The sequence below is a fragment of the Bos javanicus genome, chromosome 2 (genome assembly GCF_032452875.1).
Source record: "Bos javanicus breed banteng chromosome 2, ARS-OSU_banteng_1.0, whole genome shotgun sequence".
NCBI lineage: Eukaryota > Metazoa > Chordata > Mammalia > Artiodactyla > Bovidae > Bos > Bos javanicus.
In genome coordinates, this window is record NC_083869.1 from 98,714,857 (window position 1) to 98,726,253 (window position 11,397).

The 11,397-nt window shown below is 39.3% G+C and overlaps 1 pseudogene; it reads right to left on the reverse strand.

The window, feature by feature from the left end:
• Positions 1-10,645: 10,645 nt before the first annotated feature.
• LOC133235741 (small ribosomal subunit protein eS17-like) lies at positions 10,646-11,058 on the reverse strand (annotated as a pseudogene).
• Positions 11,059-11,397: the final 339 nt, after the last annotated feature.

Below are 11,397 nucleotides of genomic sequence, written 5' to 3' on the forward strand. Positions count from 1 at the left end.
ATTTCTTATTCATTTGTATTCATTGATTTTCATTTTTACCTGAAGTGCAAGTTTTTAGTTTTTTTTTTTTTTAATTTTTTTTTTTTACTTTACAATATTGTATTGGTTCTGCCAAACATCAACATGAATCTGCCATAGGCGTACGCATGTTCCCCATCCTGAACACCCCTCCAACCTCCCTCCCCATACCATTCCTCCGAGTCATCCCAGTGCACCAGCCCCAAGCAACCTGTATCAAACCTGGACTGGTGATTCGTTTCTTATATGATATTATACATGTTTCAGTGCCATTCCGCACTCCCTCTGCCACAGAGTCCAAAAGACTGTTCTGTACATCTGTGTCTCTTTTGCTGTCTCGCATACAGGGTTATCATTACCATTTTTCTAAATTCCATATATATGCATTAGTATACTGTATTGGTGTTTTTCTTTCTGGCTTACTTCACTGTGTATAATAGGCTCCAGTTTCATCCACCTCATTAGAACGGATTCAAATGTATTATTGTGTCAGCTTATAGTCCCACACCCATTGTCTGAGAACTGCAGTGTCTTTTGCTGTTGTTCAGTTGCTAAGTTGTCTCCAAATCTTTGAGATGTCATGGACGTTAGCACACCAGGCTCCTCTGTCCTCCACTATCTCCTGGAGTTGGCTCATATTCATGTCCATTGAGTTGGTGGTGCTATCTAACCATCCCATCCTCTGCTTCCCCCTTCTCCTTTTGCCTTCTATCTTTTCCAGCATCAAGGTCTTTTCCAGTGAGTCAGCTCTTCAAGTCGGGTGGCCAAAGTATTGGAGCTTCAACTTAGCAATAGTACTTCCAATGAATATTCAGGGTCAATTTCCTTTAAATTGACTGGTTTAGGTTTTTCATAGCTTTCCTTCGAAAGAGCAAGTGTCTTTTAATTTCATAGCTGTAACTGTCTCAAGAGATTTTAGAGCCCAAGAAAATAAAGTCTGTCAGTGTTTCCAATTTTTCCCCTTCTGTTTGCCATAGAAACCTGTACACAGGTCAGGAAACAACAATTAGAACTGGACATGGAACAATAGACTGGTTCCAAATAGGAAAAGGAGTACATCAAGGCTGTATATTGTCACCCTGCTTATTTAACTTATCAGACATGACTGAGCAACTGAACTGACTGATAACTGATTTAACTTATATGAAGAGTACATCGTGAGAAATGCTGGGCTGGAGGAAGCACAAGCTGGAATCAATATTGCCAGGAGAAATATCAAGAACCTCAATATGCAGATGGCACTATCCTTATGGCAGAAAGTGAAGAAGAACTAAAGAGCCTCTTGATGAAAGTGAAAGAGGAAAGTGAAAAAGTTGGCTTAAAGCTCAATATTCAGAAAACGAAGATCATGGCATCTGGTCCCATCACTTGATGGGAAATAGATGGGGAAACAGTGGAAAGAGTGGTTGACTTTATTTTGGGGGCTCCAAAATCACTGCAGATGGTGATTGCAGCCATGAAATTAAAACACACTTACTCCTTGGAAGGAAAGTTATGACCAATCTAGACAGCATTTAAAAAAGCAGAGACATTCCTTTGTCAACAAAGTTCCATCTAGTCAAAGCTATGGTTTTTCCAGTAGGCATGTGTGGATGTGAGAGTTGGACTATAAATAAAGCTCATTACTGAAGAATTGATGATTTTGAGCTGTGGTGTTGGAGAAGACTCTTGAGAGTCCCTTGGACTACAAGGAGATCCAACCAGTCCATCCTAAAGGAGATCAGTCCTGGGTGTTCATTGGAAGGACTGATGTTGAAGCTGAAACTCCAGTACTTTGGAGTTCAGATGAAAAGAGTGGACTCATTGGAAAAGATCCTGATGCTGGGAAAGATTGAGGGCAGGAGGAGAAGGGGACGACAGAGGATGAGATGGTTGGATGGCATCACTGACTCAATGGACAGGGGTTTGGGTAGACTCTGGCAGTTGGTGATGGACAGGGAGGCCTGACGTGCTGAGGTTCATGGGGTCGCAAAGAGTCGGACACGACTGAGTGATTGAACTGAACTGAACTGATGGGATCGGATGCCATGATCATGGTTTTTTGAATGTTGTGTTTCATATCAGATTTTTCACTCTCCTCTTTCACCCTCATCAAGAGGTTCTTTAGTTCCTCTTTACTTTCTGCCATTAGAGTGTTATCATCTGCATTTCTGAGGTTGTTGACTTTTGTCCTGGCAATCTTGATTCCAGGTTGTGAGTCATCCAGCCTGGGATTTCGCATGATGTACTCTGCATAGAAGTTAAATAATCAGGGTGACAATATACAGCCTTGACTTACTCCTTCCCAATATTGAACCAGTCAGTTATTCCATGTCCAGTTCTAACTATTGCTTCTTGACCTGCATATAGGTTTCTTAGGAGACAGGTAAAGTAGTCTGGTATTCTAATCCTTTTAAGAATTTTCTATTCTGTTGTGATCCACACAGTCAAAGGCTTTAGCTTAGTCAACTCAGGTCTCCCACATTGCAGGCTGACGCTTTACCATCTGAGCCACCAGGGAAGTCACATAGTCAATGAAGCAGAAGTAGATTTTTTTTTTCTGGAAATCTCTTGGCTTTTCTACAAGGCAGCAAATGTTGTCAATTTTATCTCTAGTTCTTCTGGCTCTTGGAAACTAAGGTTGTATATTTGGAAGTTCTCTGTTCAGGTACTGCCAGTGACTTTACATTTGTACAGATACTTAATAGTGTCAGTTCTTGTAGTAGGTATGGGATGTTATTTCATTGTAATTTCACTTTACATTTTCCTGATGATTATTGTGGTTGATAATATTTCATATGCTTACTGGTCAATTTGCGAAATGCTTCTTAAGCCTCTTGTTCATTTTTTCTTGAATTGGTCTCTTTGCCTTTTGCATGTGTTTAATTATTTTTTCTCAATGGCTTATTTTCACATTCTCTGCTGGTATTTCTTAATGAACATGTTCTTAATTTTAATGAATTCCAATATATCAATGTTTCCTGTATGCATAGAGCTTTTGTTTGTATGTGTCCTTTTTAAGGTAACTTTGGATAGCCCCCAAGGTCGCTAAGATAATATTCTTGGTTATTTTCAAGAAACTTTATAATATCTCTTTATATTTTGATTCAAAATTCATCAGAGATTGATTTGTGTATGATATGATCTACCTGGAGAAGGAGATAGCAATCCACTCCAGTATTCTTGACTGGAGAATTCCATGAACAGATAGCCTAGCAGGCTATATAGCCCATGGAGTCTCAAAGAGTCAGACATGCCTGAGCGACTAACAGGTACATACACATGCCATATAAATAATGGTCATTTATTCCCATGAAAGTGAAAGTGAAGTCCCTCAGTCGTGCCCGACTCTTTGCGACCCCATGAACTGCAGCCTACGAGATTCCTCCATCCATGGAATTTTCCAGGCAAGAGTACTGGAGTGGGTTGCCATTTCCTTCTCCAGGTGGTCTTCCCCACCCAGGGATTGAACCTGGGTCTCCCATATTGCAAGCAGTTGCTTTTACCATCTGAGCCACCAGGTAAGCTCTCCCATTTAGTCCCATATGCATATCCAATTGACCCAGCACTATTTGTTGACAAGAGTATCCTACCCACACTGCACTGCAAGGCTACTTTTGTAGTATAAGCAAGTGACTGAATAGATATGACTTTGCTTCTGAATTCTCTATTCTGTTCCATTGGCCTAATTGACTATAATTACCACTTTGTCTGCTATAGATATATGATACATCCTGACAGTTGCATCAGTCATTCTAGTTTGATTTTTAAGATATGCTATTTTATCAAAATTTTAGATTCAGCATGTTAATTTTCCCCAAAACTTACTGTGTTGCTTGAGTAATTGATACATTTAGGGAAGGTTGGTGTATTTACAATGTTAAGTTTTTCAGTTCATGTGCATTATATACTCTACCATATAGTTACTCCCTTTTTACTAGGTCTTTACTTTTCTAAAAAAATGATTTGCAGTTGTGTGTATAATTTATATCATTTGTTAGAGTTATTATTGAGTGATGTTTCTTGATGCTACTGTACATTATTTCATTTATCAAACTTCAGTTTTTTCTGGAATATATAAATATAATTGATATGTTAATGTTTTCATGTTGAATTCACATCAATAATTCAGCAAACTCATTTATTCCAACAGCTTCCTGAATATTATTTTGGACTTATTATGTGTCAAACCATGTTATTTTGCAAATATGTACATAATAAGTTTTATTGCTTTGTATTGTTCTTTCTGATCCCATATTTCCTTTTTTTCCATTGGCTTAATTGTACTAGATAGATTTTCAAGTCAAAAATTGAATAGAAGATAAGGAAATGCCATCATTACTGATAGTAGAGGGAAGGTTTTCAATATTTCAGCAAGTATGTTACTGATTCTAGACATTTCATGAGGCCCACTGCATTCACACCATTTTCTCAGACCTGAGAATATGCTCTCTGCACCCTAAAAATAACAGTTTCCTCACTATTTTCCAGATCTGGCAGGTTTTAATGAAAGTGCTTGCACAGAAGCTAGCACGTTACCTTGCTTCATGCCTTTCATGACATTGATGCCTTTCTGCTCTATTTTCTAGGTCATTCCATATGATTAACAGGTTTCTCTTTCTGTTTTTTTCTTTGTGTGCTTCCTTTTCTGTAAATTATTGTGACCATACACTTAATGTTTTTTTTTTTAAATAAGCAGTGATCTGTAATTAATAACCATTCAAAGTACAAATGACCTATCAGAGACATCATTATCAGCCATAGCCAAGCACTGAGTACCCTATGACTGTGTGACACCTTGTGTCACCTCCCCACCTCCTAGCCACATTTAGGTCATAACACTGGATTTGTGATTTAAACTTTCTTGAGAATGAGGCCATGTGATTCAATGGGTAATTCAGAGAAAGCCTAACATTTGAGAACTATGCCACTTAAATTATATCTGTTATTTTTATTTTTCTGTGTTTTCTTTCCATGCCATGCTCCCTTGTCCATGATGTCTCTTCTGGTTGATTCTATTATATTAAAGATTTATCTGCTGCTGCTGCTAAGTCGCTTCAGTCATGTCTGACTGTGCGACCCCATAGACAGAAGCCCACCAGGCTCCCCCATCCATGGGATTTTCCAGGCAAGAACACTGGAGTGGGTTGCCATTTCCTACACCTCTATTATACTATCATTATTAAGGTTGTAGTAAGTTGCTATAGGGTTCAACTCCCATCTTAAAATGTGAGGTACCCTGGAGGATCAGTGCAGTGTTTTGCTCATTTTTATTTATCCTGTAAAGACTTATCATACATTTTCAAAATTGCATGAAATTGATTAAAATAGGAACTTGTTGTTTTAGTCACTAAGTCTTGTCCAACTCTTGTGATTTCATGGACTGTGTAGCCCACTATGATCCTCTTTCCATGGGATTTCCTAGGCAAGAATACTGGAATAGATTGCCATTTCCTACTCCAGGGAATTTTCCAGACTCAGGGACTGAACCTGCATCTCCTGCATTGGAAGGCATATTCTTCACTACTTCATCAGGGAACCCCAAAATAGAAACTAAATGCGTGCTTATTAACTTAATTATGGGACAGTTCAGTCAAGTGCTTTAGAAAATAATCATAATACTACATGGTATTATTTGTCCCTCCTATTTTTTCCCATCCACGACCCCCCTCAGAAGATGCATCAGGAATTTAGCATATCTGCTAATTTTGGAGTACTACTGAGACTGTACTCAACTTGATGGCATGTTGAAAATTATATTTTATGTAATATTAACCAAATCATTATATTTTTTCTATAAATACTTGCAAATGAAGTAAAAGGAAACATGTAAACTCAAGTATGAGCTTTGCATGTTCTTAGGTGGTTTTATTCCAAATTACTTTTTAAATGAATCTTCTTGACTCATTGTCAAAGTTCTTTTGTTTTTGATCTAGATTTTAATGAGGAAAGATATTTGGACTTTTTTCCCCTTTTAACTGTTTGGATTTTTTTTTAAGAACCAGATTTTTTTAGGTGTGTGATATAGGTGATATCTCTGATTCAGTAGAACCTTTCTTGCCTTAATGTCACCCTGAACTAATCAGGTCCTGGGGGATATTTGGTCACTTCTCCAGAGACATTCATCAGTGCTAATGGGCCCAGGTCATCCTGCCCATTTGTTTTTGTTTTTATTTAAAAACAGATGGCCCTGATATCAGGGGTATCTTATAAGTTTATCAATTATTTTTCTTTAATCTCTGAGGATTAAATTTATAAATGCAAATATAGATAATCTTTGTAATAAATAGTAAAGTTTGTAATTTATAAGGTGAGATACTTTAAAAAATTGTTCTTTAGTTGCTAAATCATGTCCGACTCTTTCGAACCCCATGGACTGTCACCCACCAGGCTCTTCTGTCCATGGGATTCTCCAGGCAAGAATACTGGAGTGGGTTGGCATTTCCTTCTCTAGGGGATCTTCCTGACTTGGGGATCAAACCCACATCTCCTGCATTGGCAGCTGGATTCTTTACTGCTGAGCCACCAGGAAAGCCCTTTTAAAAAATTAAATAATGTTTAATAAATAAAAAATTCATTGTGTCTACAAATGGCATTCAATGAATAGTAAAATCACAAAGCATATAACTGAGGAATACATATTTTTATTTTGTATATTATACTTTAAATTTTTTCATATCAGTGGAAACAGTATAAATATTGAAATTGAGGCAAAGAATCACAAATGGACAGGTATGTATAACTAAAAATATTATTGGTTAATATTTTCATCCATCTATTCAAAGCTTTGGTTTTTCCAGTGGTCATGTATGGATTTGAGAGTTGGTCTATAAAGAAAGCTGAGTGCTGAAGAATTGTTGCTTTTGAACTGTGGTGTTGGAGAAGACTATTGACAGGCCCTTGGACTGCAAGGAGATTTAACCAGTTCATCCTAAAGGAGATCAGTTCTGATTATTCATTGGAAGGACTGATGCTGAAGGTTAAACTCCAATTCTTTGGCCACCTGATGTAAATGATTGACTCATTTGAAAAGACCCAGATGCTGGAAAAGATTGAAGGCAGGAGAAGGGGCCAACAGAGGATGAGATGGTTGGATGGCATCACTGACTCAATGGACATGTTCAGTTCAGTTCAGTCGCTTAGTCATGTCTGACTCTTTGTGACCCCATGAACTGTAGCATGCCAGTCCTCCCTGTCCATCACCAACTGCTGGAGTCTACCCAAACCCATGTCCATTAAGTCGGTGATGTCATCCAACCATCTCATCCTCTGTTGTCCCCTTCTCCTCCTGCCCTCAATCTTTCCCAGGATCAGGGTCTTTTCCAGTGAGTCAGCTCTTCATATCAGGTGGCCAAAGTACTGGAGTTTCAGCTTCAACATCAATCCTTCCAATAAGCACTCAAGACTGATTTCCTTGAAAATGGACTGGTTGGATCTCCTTGCAGTCCAAGGGACTCTCAAGAATCTTCTCCAACACCACAGTTCAAAAGCATCAATTCTTCAGCGCTCAGATTCCTTTATAGTCCAACTATCACATCCATACATGACTACTGGACCTTTGTTGACAAAGGAATGTCTCTGCTTTTTAATATGCTGTCTAGGTTGGTCATAACTTTCCTTTGAAGGAGTAAGCGTCTTTTAATTTCATGTCAGCAGTCACCATCTGCAGTGATTTTGGAGCCCCCAAAAATAAAGTCAACCACTGTTTCCACTGTTTCCCCGTTTATTTTCCATGAAGTGATGGGACTGGATGCCATGATCTTGGTTTTCTGAATGTTGAGCTTTAGGCCAACTTTTTCACTCTCCTCTTTCACTTTCATCAAGAGGCTCTTTAGTTCTTCTTCTCTTTCTGCCATAAGGGTGGTGTCATCTGCATATCTGAGGTTATTGATATTTCTACCGGCAATCTTGATTCCAGCTTGTGCTTCTTCCAGCCCAGTATTTCTCATGATGTACTCTGCATATCAGTTAAATAAGCAGGCTGACAATATACAGCCTTGAAGTACTCCTTTTCCTATTTGGAACCAGTCTGTTGTTCCATGTCCAGTTCTAACTGTTGCTTCCTGACCTGCGTATAGGTTTCTCAAGAGGCAGGTCAGGTTGGCTGGTATTCCCATCTCCTTCAGAATTTTCCACAGTTTATTGTGATCCACACCATCAAAGGCTCTGGCATAGTCAATAAAGCACAAATAGATGCTTTTCTGGAACTCTCTTGCTTTTTCAGTGATCCAGAGGATGTTGGCAATTTGATCTCTGGTTCCTCTGCCTTTTCTAAAACCAGCTTGAACATCTGGAAGTTCACAACTCACGTATTGCTGAATCCTGGCTTGGAGAATTTTGAGCATTGGTTTACTAGTATGTGAGATGAGTGCAATTATGTGATAGTTTGAGCATTCATTGGCATTGCCTTTATTTGGGATTGGAATGAAAATGGACCTTTTCCAGTCTTGTGGCCACTGCTGAGTTTTCCAAGTTTGCTGACATATTAAGTGCAGCACTTTTACAACATCATCTTTTAGGATTTGAAACAGGTCAACTGGAATTTCATCACCTCAACTAGCTTTGTTCGTAGTGATGCTTTCTAAGGCCCACTTGACTTCGCATTCTAGGATGTCTGGCTTTAGGTGAGTGTGAGTGATCATGCCATTGTGAGTTTCTGGGTCATTAAGATATTTTTTATACAGTTGTTCTGTGTATTCTTGCCACCTCTTTTCAATATCTCTGCTTTTGTTAGGTCCGTACCATTTTGTCCTTTATTGAGCCCATCTTTGCATCAAATGTTCCCTTTTTTCCTCTAATTTTCTTGAAGAGATCTCTAGTCTTTCCCATTCTATTGTTTTCCTCTATTTCTTTGCATTGATTCCTGAGGAAGGCTTTCTTATCTCTCCTTGCTATTCTTTGCTATTATCTTATTATCCTTGCTTATCTGTCCTTGCTATTTCTTATGTCTCCTTGCTATAATGGTCATTCAGATGACCATTATATCTACACTGTGGACAGGAATCCCTTAGAAGAAATGGAATAGCCATCATAGTCAACAAAAGAATCCGAAATGCAGTACTTGGATGCAATCTCAAAAACAACAGAATGATCTCTGTTCATTTCCAAAGCAAACCATTCAATATCATGGTAATCCAAGTCTATGCCCCAACTTGTAATGCTGAAGAAGCTGAAGTTGAAGACCTACAAGATCTTCCCGAACTAACACCCCCAAAAAGATGTCCTTTTCATTATAGGAGACTGGAATGCAAAAGTAGGAAGTCAAGAAACACCTGGAGTAATAGGCAAATTTGGCCTTGGAGTATAGCATGAAGTGGGGCAAAGGCTAATAGAGTTCTGCAAGAGAACACACTGGTCACAGCAAACACCCTCTTCCAACAACACAAGAGAAGACTCTACACATGGACATTACCAGATGATCAACACCGAAATCAGACTGATTATATTCTTTGCAGCCAAAGATGGAGAAGCTCTAGACAGTCAGCAAAAACAAGACTGGGAGCTGACAGTGGCTCAGATCATGAACTCCTTAGTGCCAAATCCAGACTTAAATTGAAGAAAGTGGGGAAACCACTAGATCATTGAGGTATGACCTAAATCAAATCCCTTATGATTATACAGTGGAAATGAGAAACAGATTTAAGGGACTAGATCTGAAAGACAGAGTGCCTTATCATCTATGAGGGAGGTTTGTGACTTTGTACAGGAGACAGGGATCAAGACCATTGCCAAGAAAAAGAAATGCAAAAAAAGCAAAATGGCTGTCTGAGGAGACCTTACAAATAGCTGTGAAAAGAAGAGAAGTGAAAAGCGAATGAGAAAAGGAAAGATATACCCATTTGAATGCAGAGTTCCAAAGAATAGCAAGGAGAGACAGCGACATGAGTTTGAGTAAACTCTAGGTGTGGGTGATGGGCAGGGAGGCCTGGCGTGCTGCAGTCCATGGGGTCACAAAGAGTTGGACACAACTGAGTAACTGAACTGATGCTTATCAAGTATATGGCCTTGGGAAAATCACCTGTTGAGCTTCTCAGTACTAAATTTTTCAACAGAGTTAAAGATTATCTTCAAGAATTTGTTCTGTTGATTCATTAAATTTGGATCAGTACTCTCATCTTCATAAATGTTTGATACCTTTGATATTGTCCACTTCCCTTTATTTTGTCCCTTCTCATTTGTTTGTATTGGCCTGCAAATTTATCATTCCCATTAACATGAACCAATTAAGATGGAAATGTTAACAGTAGTAATTCCCAGGCGGTGCTAGTGGCAAGAACCAGTCAGCCAATGCAGGAGACATAAGAGACATGAGTTTAATCCCTGAATTGGGAAGATCTCATGAAGGAGGACATGGCATTCCACTCCAGTAATCTTGCCTGGAGAATCTCATAGACACAGGAGCCTGGTAGGTGACAGCCATAGGGTTGCAAAGAGCTGGACATGACTAAAGCCATTTAACACATATACACACTAACACTAGTAGCTCCATTAATTGTGTGTTATGTATAATGCAATACAATATATATTTTGCTCTTTAAACAGCTCCTCAAAGTAGTAGTTGGCTTTTCTCTGAAAAAAAAAATGATCTCCTTTTTGTTGTTTTTGTTGTCTAAAGTTTATTGAAAATATTGCAGCACTATAGAACGTTTCAAACAGCTCCACTTGGTGTTTTGAAATTCATCCCAAAGATAGGCTGAGTGACCTGCAGATTGGACAGACTGCCAAAGTCCAAGAGCTTCAGTGTTTCCTTAGTGTCAGGATCTATTAATACTTCAGTGATCTCCTGATCCAGACTGAGATCTCAGGCACATAATTATCCCTCCTCTTTTTCTCTTCCTCCTGCAGCTTGATGGAGATACCTCTTACTGGGTCCCTCTGAATCCACTTCATCAGATGTTTGACAGAGCCTGTGATCTTATTGCAGAGCTTCTTGCTGGGAATAATGGCAGTCTCCTCACACACATGCTTACTGGTGTGGAATTCATTGCCCAAGCTTGTACAGTACTTCTCAGTGATGACCCAGGCTGTCTTCTTCTTGGTTTTGGTGTGAATGTGACCCATATTGGCAGGTTCTTGGTACAAGAACCCACCCTACCTCCTTTCTAAGCCCAAAACCAATTGTGGAGTAAACATAGGCATCTGTGTATGTGCATGCATGCTCAGGTGCTTCAGTCATGTCTAATCTTTTGCAACCCCATTTGGACCATAAGCTTCCCTGGTGGCTCAGAGGTTAAAGCGTCTGCCTGCAATGCCATAGCCTGCCAGGCTCCACTGTCCATGGGATTTTGCCAGCAAAAATACTAAAGTGGGTTGCTATGCCCTCCTCCAGGGGATCTTCCCCACCCAGGAATCAAACCCATGTCTCCTGCACTACAGGTGGATTCTTTAATGCTGAGCCAC